The sequence below is a fragment of the Saccopteryx leptura genome, chromosome 2, assembly GCF_036850995.1.
Source record: "Saccopteryx leptura isolate mSacLep1 chromosome 2, mSacLep1_pri_phased_curated, whole genome shotgun sequence".
Taxonomy (NCBI): domain Eukaryota; kingdom Metazoa; phylum Chordata; class Mammalia; order Chiroptera; family Emballonuridae; genus Saccopteryx; species Saccopteryx leptura.
The window spans coordinates 35,979,649-36,000,669 of NC_089504.1; the positions used below are offsets into that span (position 1 = coordinate 35,979,649).

Consider the following 21,021-nt stretch of genomic DNA (forward strand, 5'->3'; position numbering starts at 1 on the left):
TCATTCTAACATTATCCAAGGCACTTTGGAAGATATAAGAATGAAAATATGATCTTTGCCCACAAGAATTAACTTATGAGGAACACAAAAATGGAAAAGAGCACACTCAAGGGTGCATATTGTTAAGTCTTTAGAACTTCTCAGTTCTGACAGTTTCATTTGCCTTTATGTGAATCTTTGTTACCAGAGTTATACTCATTCAAGCTTGTTATCTCTTCTTGATAAATTGTTATATCATTAGAATTGTCCTTCTTTATCTCTCATAACATACCTTGTCCTGAAGTCCATTTACCTGCTCTGTCTGGCTTTCTTATGATTGCTGTTTGCATAATGTCTTTTTCTATCCATTTTACTCTTAATTTATTCGTGTCTTTATATTTAAAACAGGTTTTTATGGACAGCATGTTCCATATTTTCTTCTTTTATAGTTTGGTTTTTAAAATATTTTAATATTTGGTTAATTTGATAATACATGTTTGGTAAGAAGTCATAGATACTCAATATATTTTTTTAAAAACTTGCCAGTTTCACAATCTCAAAAAATTATATTTCTTCCATTGCTTTGAAATGCCAACTTTTAAATAATTTAAATTCTCATATATAAATATTTAGGTCTATTCTGGACACTCTGTTTTAATCCAGAGCTGTAATTCATATGCCAGTACCTTTTATTTTTTATTCAGTGAGAGGAGGAGAGGCAGAGACAGACGCCCCCAAGTGCCTCGATAAGGATCCACCCGGCAAGCCCCTATGGGGCAATGCTCTGCTCATCTGAGGTGTTGCACTGTTACTCAGCAATAGAGCTTGAGGTGGAGGCCAAGGAACCATCCTCAAGCCTGGGGAGAACTTGCTCCAAATGAGCCATGGCTGCAGGAGGGGAAGCGAGAGAGAGAAAGAAGCAAGAGGGGGAGGGATGTAGAAGCAGATGGGCACCTCTCCTGTGTTCCCTGACCAGGAGTTGAACCCGGGACATTCACATGCTGAGCCAATGCTCTACCACTGAGCCAAACAGCCAGAGCAGTACCATTCTTTTTTTGTGGTAAACTACACATAACGTAAAATTTACCATCTTAACTATTTTAAGTGTACACTTCAACGATATTAAATACATTATTCATAATGTGCAACCATCACCACTATCCATCTCCATAGATCGTTTCATATGTGAAACTGAAATTCTATAACTATTAAACAATAACTCCATTCCCATCTCACCAAAGTCTCTGGCAACCACTATTCTACTGTCTCTGTAGTTTTGACTACTCTAAGTACCTCATATTAGTAACTCATTCAGTATTGTCTCTTGTAACTGGCTTTTTTTTTTTTTTTTTTTTTTTTGTATTTTTCTGAAGCTGGAAACGGGAAGAGACAGTCAGACAGACTCCCGCATGCGCCTGACCGGGATCCACCCGGCACGCCCACCAGGGGCGATGCTCTGCCCACCAGGGGGCGTTGCTCTGCCACGACCAGAGCCACTCCAGCGCCTGGGGCAGAGGCCAAGGAGCCATCCCCAGCGCCCAGGCCATCCTTGCTCCAATGGAGGTAACTGGCTTATTATTATTTAAACCCTTGTGTCAAGGGCTGACTTTGTTTTTTTCAACTTTTTTAAATGGTTTTTTTTTCTTACTGATTTTAGAGAAAGTGAGAAAGTGGAGAAAAGAGAGAGAGAGAGAGAGAGAGGAACATCTATCTGTTCTTGTATATGCCCTACCTGGAGATGGAACCAGCAACCTCTGTTCTTCCAAATGCTGCTCCACCAACTGAGCTATCCAGCAAGGGCAAAAGCTGACTTTCAATAGATCACAACAAAGGAAGCTTCTCTGCTATGTGCAAAACCCTCACCCAGAAGCAGGTCACCTATGAATGTTTTAGCGCCAGGTGTTTCACCAACATGTGCGTGGCAAGCAAGGGAGCGGTCCCCTTTTCAGCTGTGCCTGGGTAACTGCCTTATTTCACTTAGGATAATGTCCCCAAGTTTCATCTATGTTATAGCACATGTCAGAATTTCCTTCCTTTTTAAAGCTGAATAATATTCCATTGTATGCATATACACAGCTCACAAAAATGAGGAGGTCAGGGAATGTGCAGATGCTCCAGTACTTTCAGTGTTTTGTATAGTGCATTTTCACCAATGAAATAAAAGTTGGTTTTGCATCTCATTTGCATAATCAAACAACTTTCTTTGACTTGTCGTTTGCTTTTCTGATATTCTTGTATAATAATAAAAAAATCAAATGCTTCTTTTTTTATTGCCTCATATTCATTTTGAAATATCCTCTAATTTTTGTGAGCAGTATACCACATTTTGCTTATCCATTCATCCATTGATAGACATTTGGATTGCCCCCATGTTCTAGCTATTATAAATAATGCTAATATGAACATGGGTGTACAAGTATCTCTTTGAAACACTGCTTTTAATTCTTTTCGGTATATACCCAGAATTGGAATTGCTGAATCATACAGTAGTTTTATTTTTAATTTTTTGAGGAATTGCCTTGTGGTTTTCCATTTACATTCCCACCAAAAGTGCACAGGACTCTAGTTTCTCCACATGCTTGCCAACACATCATTTTTTATCTTTTTGATAGTAGTCTTTCTGATGGGTATAAGGAGATATCTCATTGGAGTTTCGATTTGCATTCTGTTAATGATCAGAGATGGTGAGCATCTTTTCATGTGCTTATTGACCATTTGTATATTTTCTTAGAGAAATGCTTATTTAATTGCTTCTTGGCCTTTTTGTTAAGAGCAAGTGTGAGAAATGCCTACTCAAGTTCTTTGTCCATTTTTTTTTTTTTTTGTATTTTTCTCTAGTTGGAAACTGGGAGGCAGTCAGACAGACTCCCGCATGAGCCCGACTGGGATCCACCCGGTATGCCCACCATGAGGCGATGCTCTGCCCATCTGGGATGTTGCTCTGCTGCAATCAGAGCCATTTTAGTGCCTGAGGCAGAGACCACAGAGCCATCCTCAGCGCTCAGGCCAACTTTGCTCCAATGGATCCTTGGCTGAGGGAGGGGAAGAGAGAGACAGAGAGGAAGGAGAGGGGAAGGGGTGGAGAAGCGGATGGGCGCTTCTCCTGTGTGCCCTGGCCAGGAATCGAGCCTGGGACTCCTGCATGCCAGGCCAACACTCTACCACTGAGCCAACCGGCCAGGGCCTCTTTGTCCATTTTTGAGTTACATTTTCTTTTGCCTTTTGGTTGAGTTTTAGTTCTTTAAATCTTCTGGATGTTAATTCTTTATCAGAAACATGATCTGCAAATATTTTCTCCCATTTTGTGGGTTGCCTTTTTATTCTGTTGGTATATAACATTTTTAAGTTTTCATGAAGTCAAATTTGTCTATTTTTTCTTTTTCTTAAATCTAACCTTTTAAAAAATTTATTGATTTTTCTAGAGAGAGGAGAAAGAGAGAGAAAGGGGACAAAGGGAGGAGCGGGAGGAAGCACCAGCTTGTAGTACTTGCTTCTTGTAAGTGCACTGACTGGGTAAGCCCAGGTTTCCAACCAGTGACCTCATTATTCCAGGTGGTGTGTTATCCACTATCTGTGCTGTAAAGCCAGTAGGCACGGCTGCCACTATCAAAGCAGTCTCCCGGCCCTTGCAGGTTCGCATTGGATTCGGACAGTCGGTAAAGAAACAACGGAGCCAAAAACTGATAGGCCATTTTCTTTAATTCTAGCTTGCACCCGGCGGGCAAGTAAAAACACACACTGGGCTCCAAAACCCACTCACATTCAGTGCTCACAAAGCCACTGACTTATCCGAGTTTCCTAGAATCAAAGGTTTCTAGCTCACCAGCCTTATTCTCCTCAGTTCCCCATCTCCTTCCTTATCCCAGATACAAACACTACACAAACTGGCATCTCACTCAGCACTCCTCCATCTTGGCTGCTTCTCCTGGCCTCCTCCACGTGGCCTCCTTCTGCTCTCTGCTCTGCTCTCTCCCCTAATGATAATCTCAGGAACCAAGAGAGCAAGTTCCCGTTCTGCCCCTATTTTATAGTGTAGCTTCACAACCTTTAATCCGATATACAAAATAGGGAAGTCTCTAATACAAAGTCACTTCTCTGAGGCATGATTGGATTGTACCGCCCCACATCAAAAAGGGTGGGAAAGGCTTAATCCCAAAACCAAGCTCCAGGCTACAACGATCCCCAACACACATTAATATCACCTGGGCGATGGCCTCACGTGGGCAGCGTCATCTTTAACAAAGTGAGCATAATACATTTTATCTGCCCAACAGTGTCAAAGCCAAGCCATTCCGAAATCCAATGTCAAGAACCTTTTATCTATGTTGTCTTCTAAGCGTTTTATAATTTTAGGTCTTACATTTAGGTTTTTAGGGTTTTTTTAAAGTTAATTTTCCTAAAATGATGTTAAATAAGGGTCCAATTTTATTATTTTGCGTGTGGTTATCCACTTTTCCCAGCCGCATGTGTTGAAAAGACTTTCCCTCTTCCATTGAATGGTCTTGGCGCCATAGTAAAAAAATCACTTGATCTTGGCCCTCCCCAGTAGCTTAAGTGGATAGCAGGTCTTTCCTGCCCTTTGAAGTCGAATTTGATCCCGGTCAGGACACAGAGGAGGAGCAACCAATGAGTGCGCAACTAAACGGAACTAAGTGGAACTACAAATTGATGATTCTCTCTGTCCCGGACAAACCCAACCACCCCCGCCCTGCTCTCGCGCCTGTTAGGAGCTTTCCTCTCGCTTTTTCACCAAAGAAAGGGGAGTAGGGCTTCTCCCGGCCCTAGTGCCCGGGTTCCTGGAGGCCACAGCGGCCAGTCCGGCACCGCATCCGAGAGTGCACCTGAGGCCGCCCCAGAACTGCTATTTCCGGTCAGGTACCACAGAAGTCCGCCACCGTTCCACTGTCCAATTTTGTTTGGGGGGGGGGCGGGGGTTCGCTTTGGAGACTAAAGGCTTCTGTGACCTGCGGTACAAAATGTGGAGCAATGTGCAAGTCGGAAGCTGGGACTCGCCCCCATTCTCCTCAGGCGCCAGAGCTGCGAGAAGCCACGCCGGGATTGGATTTGGGGCGCTATCGGCTCCATCAGCCGTCAGCGTTGGTTCAACATTTTTAACCTGGATTTCGGCTAATTCATCCTAAACAGATTCTTGGAATTTTGGTTTTTTTCAACATCTACGACGTGAGATTTCAACTTCTAACCCGGTGCGAGTGTGGGCACTCTCTTCTGACAAGGAGCTAGGGGTCACGGAAGAACCGGTTTTGGGAGAGTAGGAAATCTTTCAGGTTCTCCGAAAAGTGGAACGCAGTACACCAAGGACCCGCTTCCCACTAGTTGTGATTGTGATAGGTGGAATTAGGCAAAAAATCCGCTTGCCTCAACTACAACGGGTCTCGATTGGCTGTGATACCCAAAAGCTTTACTGCAGCCCAAACCTAGATCCGCTTCGCGATGAATCCTGTCTTAAAGGCGTTTGGTATCGGTTTTACGTGTTGTAAGGCAAGTGGTGATTGGTCACAGCGCTCACGGATTCGGTCGGTAGTAAACACAGCGAGACCCCTGGGACCGTGGATTGGTCAGTGTTCGGGACTAGTAAATTCTTCCGGATTCCGGGCGCCGGCTGGCTGCCCTCCTGCCCCGCCCTCGCTCTCTCCCTTGGTGATTGGTTACAGTTCAGCCCGAGGGGAGGGGTTAAAGTAGGCGCTATAGCATTGCGTCACTTCCGTTTACTGTCGGCCGCCGCTGTGGTGTTCTCAGAGTGTGGAGGCGAAACGGACTGAAGGAGCTGGGGGACGATAGGCGGAGTGGGTGGGGAGGGTGGGCCCAAGGGGGAGGAAATCCCATCACTGAGACGCCGGCTTGGACGTTCCCGCCTTCTCCGACACTGTCGAGTGGGATCGGAGAAGGGTCATTGCCTTCTCCAGAGAGAAGGGGGGCGGAGCCCCGCTCAGGTGAGGCGACCCTGTCAAGGCGAGTGGTGGTGGCGCGCGCCGGCGTGCTCACGTGGAGACGGTTGAGCACCAGGGGCGCTGGGCTGGCAGCATAAACTGGGTCGCGACAAGGCGCCTGAGGAGCGCTCAGACGCGCACGGGTGCCCCCCCGCCTACTCTGCCTGCCTTTCTGAGCGGGTATTGTTACCCTTTCCAGCAGAGGGGCAAGGAGGATGGGAGGCGGGTTCTTCTGCGCAGGCGTCCCCCGTGTCCCGACGCCGGGCTGTCTGTTTGCAGGGTTGGGCGGGGGCTCTTGTCCCCTCTGATCTGCGGGCGGAAGAGGTTGGTTACTGGGGTGGGATGGAATAGGTCTCCGGATCGACAGCCTACGGTCCCGCCGCGGGTTGGGGTTGCGTGGTTCCTTTTCCCTCATCATGAGTCTCCTTGAGCGACAAGGATTTAATTTCACCACAGCAGGGCCAAGTCCGTCTGGAATCTGGAACTGTCGGCTGACCCTGGGAGAGTGGAGCCAGTGTTTTGGAATGGTCCAGCTGAGGATTGAAGTGTTTATAGGCAGTTACTGAGTGCCGGTTACATCCAGGTTTCGTGTAAGAACAGCCGTTCCACTTTCTCTCCTTGCAGATTTTGTCTATAAATACCTGAAGAGAGAGTTGAAAATTAGGTTTTTTTCCTCCCCCCAAAAGCCATTTGTTATTACATTAGTCTGTATTCTGTCATGGTGGAGGGTACTGTAGAAAATAATTTCTGAAAAGAATACAAATTCTAATTTGAAGGAAAATTTTTAGGTAAAGGCAGTCTTGATTACTAAGTAGTATGCTTGGGTGCTTGTTAATTGGAATGAATAGATAAGTGAGAAACCCTTCACATTCAAGAATTGAACAAAAAATTTTTCCGAAATAGGTATACAGTTGTGATTATGCAAAAGTTTTTTTTTTGTTGTTGTTGTTGGTTTCTGTGGGTTTTTCTGTATTTTTCTAAAGTGAGAAGCGCGGAAGCAGAGACAGATTCCCGCATGCACCCGACCGGGATCCACCCCGCACGCCCACCAGGGGGCGATGCTCTGTTGCAACTGGAACCATTCTAGCGCCTGAGGCAGAGGCCATAGAACCATCCTCAGCACTGGGGCCAACTTTGCTCCAGTGGAGCCTTGGCTGCGGGAGGGGAAGAGAGAGATAGAGAGAAAGGAGAGGGAGAAGGGTGGAGAAGCAGATGGGTGCCTTTCCTGTGTGCCCTGGCCGGAATCGAACCCGGGACTTCCACACGCCGGCCCAACGCTCTACCACTGAGCCAGTCAGCCAGGATCGCAAAAGAGTTTTTTGTGTGTTATTTTTTATTGTTGTATTTTCCATAAGAACAAGTGTAAACCTACCTTTGTCCCAACCTGTACTTTTCAGTTGTTGTGAATAGAAGATACTGCATATACTATGATCTTTCTTTAGAGGTTGAGGAGAATGCTGTGCCTCCCTCATCAATGATTTATTTTTGTATGGGCTGTTGTGCCTTAGATAATTTTTAAAAGGTGAACTGGGTGTCTCTTTTCTGGAGAACTTGCTTTTCATATGTTAAAGTCTTAGGATTTTCAGTGAAGGTGTTTGGTCTTAAGATAAAAGAGAAGAGGGGGAGGGGGGAGAAGGTGGGAAGAGAAGAAAGAGAATTTTATTAGAGGAAAGTCCCAAAAAGAAGTGAAGGCTTCCCATTATTGCTTTAACCCCCTCTGGAAATCCCAGTAAACTTGGGAAGACTGGCCTGGCCTCAGTCAGCTTGATGACCTGTCAGTTAAGACTGATTGGTTTGGAGACTTGTTGTGGATCATTGGATTTTGCAGAGTAAATGCAGAAGATTTTTTAGAGTCCTGAAATCAAGTTATTTTCTGATCTGCCTTTTTTTTTCTGCTAAACATTGTGCCCAAACATAGTGTAGTTAGCTAGAGATACTGGCAGGTTGTCTTCTGGTTAATTGAAGTGTCTAGGAAAATTCTGAAAGTGGTAATAAGATTTGGAAGAAAAGCATCTTATAATACAGTGGTCTCCAACCTTTTTTGGGCCACGGACCGGTTTAATGTCAGAAAATATTTTCACGGACCGGCCTTGAGGGTGGGACGGATAAATGTATCACGTGACCGAGACAAACATCAAGAGTGAGTCTTAGACGGATGTAACAGAGGGAATTGGTCATTTTTAAAAAATAAAACATCGTTCAGACTTAAATATAAATAAAACGGAAATAATGTAAGTTATTTATTCTTTCTCTGCAGACCGGTACCAAATGGCCCATGGACCAGTACCGGTCCGCGGCCTGGGGGTTGGGGGCCACTGTTATAATAGAATGTTCTAAATTTAGGGGTCGGCACTTTCCAAAGGGACTTTGTTACAAGAGTTTCATGAGAAGTTGAAGTAATTTTTAAAAATCACTTGGATACAGAGTGCCTGTAAATGTTTTAGTATTTAAAGTATTTAAAGTACTTAGCATGAATTGTATTGAGTTCTTCTGTGTGGGTGAGACTTGTATGTGCCATCAGATATGACAACGCTTGTATTGCTGACACAGACTCTTGAATCTGCCTTAATTTATTTTGGGGGAGGGGAAAGAAAAACCCAATGTATTGCTTCAATGTTAGCTTTCAACTTTTTAAACAGTGTAAATTTTTTATTTTTTTATTTTTACAGGGACAGAGAGAGTCAGAGAGAGGGATAGGGACAGACAGATAGGAACGGATTGAGATGAGAAGCATCAATCATCAGTTTTTCGTTGTGACACCTTAGTTGTTCATTGATTGCTTTCTCATATGTGCCTTGACCACGGGCTTCAGCAGGCCGAGTAACCCCTTGCTCGAGCCAGCAACCTTGGGTCCAAGATGGTGAGCTTTTTGCTCAAACCAGATGAGCCTGCGCTCAAGCTGGCAACCTCAGGGTCTCGAACCTGGGTCTTCCGCATCCCAGTTCGACGCTCTATCCACTGCGCCACCGCCTGGTCAGGCGTGTAAATTTATTTTAACAAATAATTCCCTTCCTGTGTCAGTTTTAAGAATATGATTTCTCTCTCATTGACTGTACTTAACATTTCTCAAATATGGTTGTTGTCCATTAGAGCTAATTTTTGTTGGTGTAGCAGGTGGGAAGGATATAACACTACACTGCACCTTCTGTCTGAGTATGCAGTGAACATTGCTGATGCTAAAAGACCAACTGTTTCTGAGTGCACCGTTGCTCTTTATAGTTTTCATTATTTTCATCACTAAATAGTGGTTTTTAATCTCAAGACCAATTAGGGGGAGGGTGACTTTAATTTTGTTAATTATGCATATATTTGCTAAAAGCTTTGATTTATCTTTTTTGTATTAAAGAGGTGGGGTTTTTTGTTTTAATTTAATTTAATTTAATTTTTTTTGTGACAGAGACAGAGAGGGACAGATAAGGACAGACAGGAAGGGAAAGAGACGAGAAGCATCAATCCTTCGTTGTAGCATATTAGTTGTTCATTGATTGCTTTCTCATATATGCCTTGACTGGGGGGCTATAGCAGACCAAGTGAACCCTTGCTCAAGCCAGCGACCTTGGTTGCGCTCAAGCTAGTGACCTCAGGGTTTTGAGCCTGGGTCCTTTGTGTCCCAGTCTGATGCTCTATCCACTGCGCCACTGCCTGGTCAGGCTGATTATCTTTTTGACAGTTCAAACATTTTAGGAATTGTGTTGGAGCATTGTATTGTAATATACTAGGCATATATAACTTTCTTAGTATTCTAGATTACATTTTGTCTATAGATAATTTTCTTTCTGATATATATATATATATATTTATTCATTTTAGAGATGAGAGAGAGGCAGAGAGAGAGAGAGAAGGGGGGAGGAACAGGAAGCATCAACTCCCATATGTGCCTTGACCAGGCAAGCCCAGGGCTTTGAACCGGCGACCTCAGCGTTTCCAGGTCGACGCTTTATCTACTGTGCCACCACAGGTCAGGCATATATATATATATATATATATATATATATATATATATATATATTTTTTTTTTTTTTTTTTTTTTTTTTTTTTTTAAGTGAGAGTAGGGAGGCAGAGAGACAGACATCTGCATACGTCGTGACTGGAATCCACCCGGCAAGCCCCTACCCTGGTGATGCTCTATGCATCATGGGCCGCTGCTCTATTGCTGGGCAACTGAGCTATTTTAGCGCCTGAGGCCAGGCCATGGAGCCATCCTCAGCGCCAGAGGATGTGGTGCCATTCAAGCCTTGGGAGGGGGAGAGAGAGGAAGAAAGAGGAGGGGTGGAGAAGCAGATGGTTGCCCTGACCAGGAATCAAACCTGGGACTTATACACATTGGCTGAAGCTTTACCACTGAGGCAACCGGCCAGTGCCTCCTTCTGATCTTTTAACATATTTGAGTATGTTTAAGATTCTGGTATTTCCTTGATTCGAAAACAATTTTGTGCCCGTGCCCATTTTAATTTATTTATTTATTTATTTATTTTTGTATTTTTTTGAAGTGAGAAGCCCGGGGGAGGCAGGCAGACAGATTCCCTCATGTGCCCGACTGGGATCCACCTGGCATGCCCACCAGGGGGCGATGCTCAGCCCCTCTGGGGTGTTGCTCCATTGCAGTCGGAACCATTCTAGTGCCTGGGGCAGAGGCCATGGAGCCATCCTCAGTGCCCGGGCCAACTTTGCTCCAATGGAGCCTTGGCTACGAGAGGGGAAGAGAGAGATAGAAAGAAAGGAGAGGGGAAAGGGTGGAGAAGCAGATAGGCACTTCTCCTGTGTGCCCTGACAGGGAATTGAACCCGGGACTTCCACACGCTGGGCTGACGCTCTACTGCTAAGCCAACCAGCCAGGGCCCCCATCTTAATCGTTTTAAAAAAATTATTTTAGGGGGAGAGAGAGAAAGAAACATCAATCTGTTTCTGTATGTGCCCTTAACTGGGGATCAAATTGGCAACCTTTGCATACCAGAAGGAAGCTATAACCAACCAAGCTATCTGGCCAGGGCTCCATTTTAATTTTTTTTTTTTTTTTTTTTTTTACAGAGACAGAGAGAGGGACAAATAGGGACAGACAGGCAGGAACGGAAAGAGATGAGAAGCATCAATCATCAGTTTTTCGTTGCGACACCTTAGTTCATTGATTGCTTTCTATTCATATGTGCCTTGACCATGGGCCTTCATCAGATCGAGTAACCCCTCACTCAAGCCAGTGACCTTGGGTCCAAGCTGGTGAGCTTTGCTCAAACCAGATGAGCCCGCACTCAAGCTGGCCACCTTACGGTCTTGAACCTAGGTCTTCCGCATCCCAGTTCCGACGCTCTATCCACTGTGCCACCGCCTGGTCAGGATCCATTTTAATCTTGATGACAGGATGCCAATAATAAGCATTCTACTGTAGCCTAATTGACAGGGTTTTTTTCCTTTCCTAAACATTTCATCTTATAATCACGGGCATCTAAGATTTAATGACATTTGGTATGCTTAAAAGACTTTTGTACATAATTAACTCACTAATTATAATCAATTTCTCAAATTTTTCTACTCTGAAAAAAGTTTGTTATTTAAGGAATCTTATTGAAAGTGATCCTTTTTTTTCTTATATAAATGGAAATTAAAGTGTTTTGTTTCTTTACTAACTTTAAAGGATGTTTGAGTGGTGAGTCTGCTTTTAGAAATTAAACTTGGTAGTTTTTTACATTGTGTACTTGATAACAAGTTTACAAATGCTTTATTTCCAGTTTATTAAGTTTAAAATGACTAGGGTGAATTGCTCCCCCTTTTCTTCTGAACATGTTGTTGTTAATGGGTGTAATTGATTTTACATCTTAATTGGTTGCTTACAATTTAAAATCCAGTCAACAGTCTTCCTCTAAAAATGCAAGACCATCAATTGTTTAGTCCTGTTTTGGTCTCTAAGGCAGAGAGAATTTGAGGATGGATAAAGAGAAGAAAACCACTATTTTGGTGTTCAGTTCTGAGAGGGACCCACAGATGGTACAAAAATCTTAACACATTTAGTAACATAAATTTTACTTTTTATTTTGAGTAGAATGTCAAAAGCAATTCAGCAGGTAAACTATTAGTTGCTTGCTGTATACTATTGATTTGATAACTGATTCAGAATGAAAGAATATACTACTTTGAAAGTAAACTAGATATAAAAATGAATTATATCTATTTTTTATTTTTTTCTACTGGAAAGACACCATCAATAGTGTCTTCAAAGCTCTGGCAAGACTTTTTTTTTTTTTTATAAAGTAGTTTTATTCATTAAGAAATATATTTCTGCCTGACTGGGCGGTGGTGCAGTGGATAGAGTGTCGGACTGGGATGTGGAAGACCCAGGTTCGAGACCCTGAGGTCGCCAGCTTGAGCGAGGGCTCATCTAGTTTGAGCAAAAGCTTACTAGCTTGAGCCCAAGGTCACTGGCTCGAGCAAGGGGTTATGGTTACTCGGTCTGCTGAAGGCCCGCGGTCAAGGCACGTATGAGAAAATCAATGAACAATTAAGGTGTTGCAATGCGCAATGAAAAACTAATGATTGATGCTTCTCATCTCTCCATTCCTGTCTGTCTGTTCCTGTCGATCCCTCTGTCTGACTCTCTCTCTGTCTCTGTAAAAAAAAAAAAAAAGAAAAGAAAAAGAAATGTATATATTTCTTGGCCTGACCAGGCGGTGGTGCAGTGGATAGAGTGTCAGACTGGGATGTGGAGAACCCAGGTTCGAGACCCCGAGGTCGCCAGCTTGAGTGCAGGCTCATCGGGTTTGAGCAAGGCTCACCAGCTTGAGCCCAAGGTCGCTGGCTCTAGCAAGGGGTCACTCCGTCTGCTGTAGTCCCCCTGTCCCCCCCCCCCCCCCCGTCAAAGCACATAAGAGAAAGCTATCAATGAACAACTAAGGAACCGCACGAAGAATGATGTTTCTTGTCTCTCTCCCTTCCTGTCTGTCCCTATTTGTCCCTCTCTCTTCTGACTCTCTCTCTGTCACACACACACACACACACACAATATATATATATATATATATTTCTTGATTTGTCAGTTAAAAGGCAATGAAAGGTCTACACTAAAGGCTCATTTATCCTATATATTTGAAGAAGGAGATTTCACATACATGCATTTTCCATTTATGAAACTTGTTTGTGTTAGTGGTTTCCAAACTTTTAATTTCAGGAATTCTTAACACATTTAACAATTATTTAAAAAAATTTTGTTTTATTTATTCATTTTAGAGAGGAGAGGGAGAGACAGAGAGGAGAGACAGAGAGAGAGAGAAGGGGGGAAGGAGCTGGAAGCATCAACTCCCATATGTGCCTTGACCAGGCAATCCCAGGGTTTCGAACTGGCGACCTCAGCGTTTCCAGGTCGACACTTTATCCACTGCGCCACCACAGGTCAGGCCATTTAAAAATTATTAATGAGTCTGAAGAGCTTTCTTGTGAGTTATAGCTATCAGTATTTAACATACCAGACATTAAAATTGAAAACAATTTAATCACATTAAAAATAGTAAGCCAGGCCCTGGCCGGTTGGCTCAGCGGTAGAGCGTCGGCCTGGCGTGCGGGGGACCCGGGTTCGATTCCCGGCCAGGGCACACAGGAGAAGCGCCCATTTGCTTCTCCACCCCCACCCCCTCCTTCCTCTCTGTCTCACTCTTCCCCTCCCGCAGCCAAGGCTCCATTGGAGCAAAGATGGCCCGGGCGCTGGGGATGGCTCCTTGGCCTCTGCCCCAGGCGCTAGAGTGGCTCTGGTCGCGGCAGAGCGACGCCCCGGAGGGGCAGAGCATCGCCCCCTGGTGGGCAGAGCGTCGCCCCTGGTGGGAGTGCCGGGTGGATCCCGGTTGGGCGCATGCGGGAATCTGTCTGACTGTCTCTCCCCGTTTCCAGCTTCAGAAAAATACAAAAAAAAAAAAAAAAAAAAATAGTAAGCCATTATATGTTAACATAAGTAACACATTTTTATGAAAAATAACTTTTTCAAAAATATTAGTGAAAAGAATGGCAGTTTTTTAAAAATTAATTATATTCATTAGATTTATTCATTTATTTTTAGAGAGAGAAGTGGGAGAGAGAGAGCTAGAGAGAACAAGGGGAAGAACAGGAAGCATCAACTTCCATATGTGCCTTGACCAGGCAGTCCCAGGGTTTTGAACCGCCAACTTCAACATTTCAGATTGACACTTTATCCACTGCGCCACCACAGGTCAGGCAGCAGTATTTTTCAATAAATTTTTCTTTTAGAACAGTTTTTGAGTAATGGAAAGATTATGAAGATGGTATTGAGAGTTCCCATAGACCCACATCCAGTTTTCCTGTTATTAATGTCTTACCGTTACTGTGGTAAGTTTATTATGATTAATGAATCATTACTGATACATTATTAATTAAAGTCCATTCTTTATTCAGGTTTCCTTAGTTTTTACCTTTTGTACTTTTTCTATTCCAAGATCTCGTCCAGGATGCCACCTACATTTAATCATCTTGTCTGCTTTAGCTCCCCTTGGCTGTGACAGTTTCTCATACTTTTTTTGTTTTGGTAACTTTGATAGTTTTGAACATTGGTCAGTTATTTTATAGACTGTCCAACTGGGACTTGTCTGATGTTTTCCTCATGATTAGATTGGGGTTATGGGTGTTTGTGGGGAAGACCACAGAGAGAAAGTGCCATTCTGATCACATCAACATATGATGCCTACTATAAACATGACTAATCACCATTGATGTTGCCCTTGATCACCTGGCTGAGATAGTGTTTGTCAGAATTCTCCACTGTAAAGTTACTTTTCCCCTCCTTTTCTGTACTGTACTCTGGAAGGAAGTCACTGTGCACAGCCCACACTTAAGAGTGGGGAGGGGGGAGTATGCTCCATGTCCTTGAGAGCATAGTAGCTAATATAATTACTTGTAATTTTTTTGCACAGGATTATTCCATTTATTATCTTCTCTCCTATTTATTTAATCAACCATTTATATCAGTATAGACCTATGGATACTTACTTTACACTTTAGGTTATAATCTAATGCTATTTATCTTTTTGCTCAAACTACCCCAGTTTTGGCCGTTGAGATTGCTTTCTACTGTTAGATCTTTTGTCTCTTTCACCTAATCTCTCTCTCTTTTTTTTAATTCAGTGAGAGGAGGGGAGGCAGAGACAGACTCCTGCATGCACCCCAACTGGGATCCGATGGGCAACTAAGCTATTTTAGCATCTGAGGCAGAGACCATGGAGCCATCATCAGCGCCTGGGGCCAGCTTGTTCCAGTGGAGCCATGGCTGCAGGAGGGGAAGAGAGAGAGAGAAAGAAGCGAGAGGGGGAGGGATGGAGAAGCAGATGGATACTTCTCCTGTGTTCCCTGACCAGGAATCGAACCTGGGATATCCACATGCTGGGCTGACACTCTACCACTGAGTCAACTGGCCAGAGATCACATATTCTCATCATGTTTGTTTGTTTTAAGCACTTCCTTACTTTCGGTCACTACAAGACTCTACAGGCTTATCTTATATATTTCCTTCCTCAGTCCTAGAATTAGTCATTTCTCCAAGGAGCCCTGGTTCCTTTTATTAGGTAATGGTATTTGAAATCAACCAGTGTGCACTGGGCATGCACAGACTGGCATAGTTTTACATTTTTTGCAAATCTCTTTAATGTCTGGTTTTAATAGGAGACAGGTTAGTTGCAATGTAGAATCTGAAACTAGATCAGTGAACTTTTCATATTCTGTTAAAATACATTAATTTAAATTGTGTTCTTTGAATGGATTTTGTTTTACGTATACCTTATTTTGTAACAACATCATGGTTATAACACTAGTCATTTGGAAAATGTTGATTCACTGAATTATACAGATCTTCAAATGTTGACACATTTGTTATACAATATTTTTTTAAATCACATTTCATTAATATCACTAATAATCTCATTAGATGGGTTTGAGCATTGGGAAGCTGTCAAGCACACAGTGGCAGATACAGATATTCTAGAATTCTAATTTTTACTCAAAAGCTCAGATTTTTATCATAGGCAAGAAATACTGTAAGTTGTTTTCCTGCAATGACAAGCTCATTTTATTCATTTCCAAGAAAATGTCTGACAAATACAAGTCTGAATAACCATAGTTTGTCATTCATTCTTCCAAGTAAAAGTAGTGTTCCATGTAAAAAGCAATGAATGCTGCTTGTGATTCAAAAATTACACAAGTATTTTTTTTTGAGACGTCTTATTTCAATATGCAGCACCATTACCTCAAGTGAACTTCCCGTTTCATCTCACATAATACTAAAAAAGACATGCAGATATTCAAGAATAAAGTCTAAATAACAATAATAAAGGCAAGGGGAAATTAGATCCCCTTTAGAGGGATTCTTGTAGTCGTGGCTGTGTCAGAATTGTTTTCACTAGCCAGTTCAAGCTACGGTGTCCAGCCTTCCCATCAATTCTGTGAACAACTGATGACCTTGTAGCAAATTATTTTTTGTTTAAGTTAGCCAGTATCAGTTTCTCTTGCTGCAGTCAAGAACCCTGATACTGTGTTTAAACTTTAAAATACTTTTTATACAAGTTATCTGAAAAATGATGACAGTCTTTATTTATTTATTTAGTGTGGCAGAGACAGAGAGTCAAAGAAAGGGACAGATAGGGACAGACAGAAAGGGAGAGAGAAGCATCAATTCTTTGTTGTGGCGCCTTAGTTTTCATTGGTTGCTCTCTCATATGTGCCTTGATCGGAGGGGATACAGCAGACTGAGTGACCCCTTGCTCAAGCCAGCAACTTTGGGTTCAAGCTGGTGAGCCTTGCTCAAACCACATAGCCCGTGCTCAGGCTGGCAACCTCGGGGTCTCAAACCTGGGTCCTCTGCGTTCCAGTCCGATGCTCTGTCCACTGTGCCCACTGACTAGTCAGGCACTGATAGTCTTTAGTTCAAGCCTCATGACTAACTTTTCTGATGACTTGCTATAATCATTAACATCAGTTATGAGCATTCACTATCTAGTATCTAGCTCCCCCTTACCTATTTTCCAGCCAGAATGGATACATAATTTCCCCCACCTCAGACCTCTTCTCACCTTACTTCTCTATAATATACTTTATATCTCATTTTATCCTAATTGAAACTGATACTTTGCTTTTGACAGTGCCACCACGAAGCTGGAAATAACCTTTGCCTTCTTTGAGCCACCATGTACACTTTATCACTTCTGTGGCACTTAATGCTTCCTACTTTGTAATATGGTTATTTGTGTATGTCTTGTTGCTACTAAGCATCTGTGACAGGACTTTGCCATATAAATCTCTGTTGCACAGCACTTAACCTTGAACAAAGTAAGCACTTAAAACATTGGGTGAGTGATGCCCTGGCCAGATAGCTCGGTTGGTTGGAACATCATCTGGAAGGAGCAGATCAATGTTCCTGCCTCTCTCTACCTCTCTCCCTCTCTCTGTAAAATTAATAAAATGAACATTAAAAATATAATAAAGTAAATCATTGGATGAATGAATTTGTGTACTAAATATACAGCACCTTCTAGGGCTCCAAGTTGCTGGGCCTCTTCTCACTTAGCTGTCATTTTGCAGCTGTAAGGCTGCAGCCATCTCTTCCCCTTATTCTAGAATTGCTGTTTCTCATCTTCAATCAGTTCAGAAAGGAGAAATAACCTGAATTTTGTTTGTTTAAAACAAAAGAGTGTGTGAAGGCTTGAGGGACTTTGCTATGAGGAAATCTTTCATACATTTTTTTTTGACAGAGGCAGAGAGAGGAACAAATAGAGACAGACAGGAAGGGAGAGAGATGAGAAGCATCAATTCTTTGTTGCGGCACCTTAGTTGTTCATTGATTGCTTTCTCATATGTGCCTACAGCAGAGCTAGTGACCCCTTGCTCAAGCCAGCGACTTTGGGCTCAAGCCAGCGACCCCATGCTCAAGATGGTGAGCCCATGGCTAAGCCAGATGAACCTGCGCTCAAGCTGGAGACCTTAAGGTTTTGAACCTGGGTTCTCCACATCCCAGTCTGATACACTATCCACTGCGCCACCGCCTGATCAGGCCATACATTGGTTTTGATCTTTATTTTGAATATTCTGGGACTTTTTCTTTCTGGTTTTTGGCTGATTTTAGAGATAGTTGGGGCTCTCAGAAAAATGACTATTGAGCAATATGGTATAATATTTCATTAACATACAGTCGAAGTTCATCCAACAAATTTACTGAGCTGTATATCAGGCACTTTGAGGGAGAGAGAAAATATAATCCCTGGCCTCAACAAGCTATTTTAGTTAAAATGAAACAAAACAGATAAATCATTTTGAGTTTGGATTAAGAATATAATAGGGCACTAGTACCTTTTCTTATTTAAACTGAGTTATGAAGCTCTAGGTCGGCTAATGCACAGGACTGTTGAACGAGAAAATAAGGGGGCAGAGTGGGGTGAGTTGGAGGGTAGGCTGAGACAGGAAGGGCTTCTGGTATTGGCTTGACTTCCCCAGTGGTGCTCACCTTTAGTCATTGATGGATTTCCTTTTTAATAGACTTAATTTGACCAGTTCTTGAGTCAGCCCTGACAGAGCAGAACCAGAGAGATTTTAAAATTAGGCTGACAGACCTGATATCTGGGGTTAACCCTGGGCACCTGTGTGCCTCCCTACTCCTAGCCTTTCCCTACTTCCACTTAATCAAATCAGAACAATGGATGAATGTTCCAAGACTCCAGGACTTGGAGCCCTGTCAAAAGTCCTAGCCTGCTTGACTGGGTGGGACTTTGCCTGGTTTTGTTGTCTTACATTTATTTTTATCTGTATCATCTTTACAAGTGGAGGGAAAGTTCTGTTATTTTTCTGCTAGGGTTTTATTTAGATTAGGGATATTGAATGTTAAGAGTTCCTTAGAATGTTAAGGTGCTTCCTATAGCTGGCAACTTTGCCGATTTTGCCTGGCAGACAGGCAGCAAATCACTTGCTGTAGTGGTAGATAATGTTTGAGTGCAGGTGTATTTTTCTTTATGAACTAAGTAAGTATATAACTGAAAAGCCTGTGGGTAGGTCAATCTATAAATCAAATAGTTTAAAATGTGCTATTAACTGGCTTGTTCTCCTGGAACACAAATGAACTTTCTTTTTTTTATTAGTAGTAAAGCATTATTAGGGAAGTAAATCTATTGAGAAAACAGTCAACCCTTGATTATCCATGTTAATGTAATGAGCAGAGGTATTAGTGTATTTTCTTAATTATATTTAGGTGGGAAATTACTAAATATGTGTTCCTGCAGATAACAAATATTGTAGTGTATAAGTTGCTTTGGGTCAGACACAGTTACAAATTGATAGATTACTTGCCATATTTCCTCCAGCTAGGTAGACTCATTGAGTCACATTCTGAAATCTTTTAAAGAGACCTCAAGCTTTTTTCCTTGGTTTGAAGGCTTCAGACAGGCAGCTTTGGGTAAAACATTTATTTTCTCAGCATGAGCTCTCTCATACCTTTTAGACTGGACCTCTGAGTTTACTAGATTGCTTGAGAGTTTTGAATAATCATGATCTTTTCTTTTAAATTTTTATTTATTGATTTTAGTGAGAGGAAGGGAGAAACAGACAGATGGATAGAAACATCGATCTGTTTCTGTATGTCCCCTGACCAGGATTGAACCGGCAACCTCTTGGCTTCAGGACGATGCTTTAACCAACCAAGCTGTCTGGCCAGGGCTGTAATTTTGGGACAGCAGTGGGAAATTGGGGATAAAACATATTAAGTATATATACAGACAGTAGTATCTGTCTGACTATATGGTTACACATCATTTTATTCTTTAGTATCACCAAATGTGAGTAGCAGATACTTACTGTCTGGGCTCTAATCAGATCCCCTTGATCCCTTTTATCAGTTCTGTGTACCCATTATGCAGATGGCTTGCATACTCTCTTGGGTCTAGGTCTTTGAGTGACTGGCATTACTTTGTGCATGCTCCCAGAGAGCTGGAAGTGCCTGGCAGTGTCCATGCCTCCTGGTGAGGCTCTTAGTTACTGGCTGACTAATGCAGGGCTACAGGAAACCAGGTCTTTGCCTTGAGGTGGCTTAAACTCCTTTATACTTCAGAGCTCCCTGGCTGGACCAGGCTAAGGCTAGGATTTTGCCCCAAACTGCATCCTTGCTTGGCTGCTGCTGTTTTCCTCTCATGCTCCCCACTCTCAGTTTCTCAGTTTCTCTTTTTGAGAAGCACCTCCTTGATAAATCACTTGCAGTTTAAATCCTCTCATGGTCTGCTTCCAGGAAACCTTACCTAAAATGATATGAATCTAAGCTGCCTTCATATTCATGGTCTTTTTTTGTGTGTATGGCAGAGACAGAGACAGAGAGAGGGACAAACAGGGACAGACAGGAAGGGAGAGAAATGAGAAGCATCAAATCTTCTTTGTGGCACCTTTGTTGTTCATTGACTGCCTTGATCAGAGGGCTACAGCAGAGTGAGTGACCCCTTGCTCAAGCCAGTGACATTGGGCTCAAGCCAGTGACCATGGGGTCATGTCTATGATCCCACGCTCAAGCCAGCAATCCCGCACTCAAGCTGGTGAGCCCATGCTCGAGCCTTATGAGCCCATGCTCAAGCCTGATGAGCCCACACTGAAGCCAGCGACCTGGGGGTTTTGAACCTGAATCCTCTGTGTTCCAGTCTGATGCTCTATCCCAGGGGTTCCCAAACTTTTTACACAGGGGGCCAGTTCACTGTCCCTCAGACCATTAGAGGGCCGGACTATAAAAAAACTATGAACAAATTCCTATGCATACTGCACATATCTTATTTTAAAGAAAAAAAACAAAACGGGAACAAATACAATATTTAAAATAAAGAACAAGTAAATTTATTATTTATTTTTTTATAATTTTATTTTTTTAATGGGGTGACATCAATAAATCAGGATACATATATTCAAAGATAACATGTCCAGGTTATCTTGTCGTTCAGTTCTGTTGCATACCCATCACCCAAAGTCAGATTGTCCTCTGTCACCTTCTATCTAGTTTTCTTTGTGCTCCTCCCCCTCCCCCTTTCCCTCTCCCTCTCCCCCCTCCCCCCGTAACCACCACACTCTTATCGATGTCTCTTAGTCTCACTTTTAT

General features: G+C 42.8%; 1 protein-coding gene across 6 annotated transcripts in view; it reads left to right on the forward strand.

Annotated features, from left to right (window-relative positions):
• Positions 1-21,021, forward strand: part of ZBTB5 (zinc finger and BTB domain containing 5) — a 32,476-nt gene that overhangs the window by 3,532 nt on the left and 7,923 nt on the right. For 3 of the 6 annotated variants that reach the window (XM_066367643.1, XM_066367644.1, XM_066367646.1), the window contains exon 1: positions 5,762-5,930. The exons of 1 other annotated variant lie outside the window; for it this stretch is intronic. The gene's annotated coding sequence lies outside the window, so the exon portion shown is untranslated. Of the gene's footprint in view, positions 1-4,809; positions 4,855-5,761; positions 5,931-6,383; positions 6,518-21,021 lie in introns of those variants that run through there. 2 more of the 6 variants (XM_066367645.1, XM_066367648.1) reach the window with 2 other exon arrangements.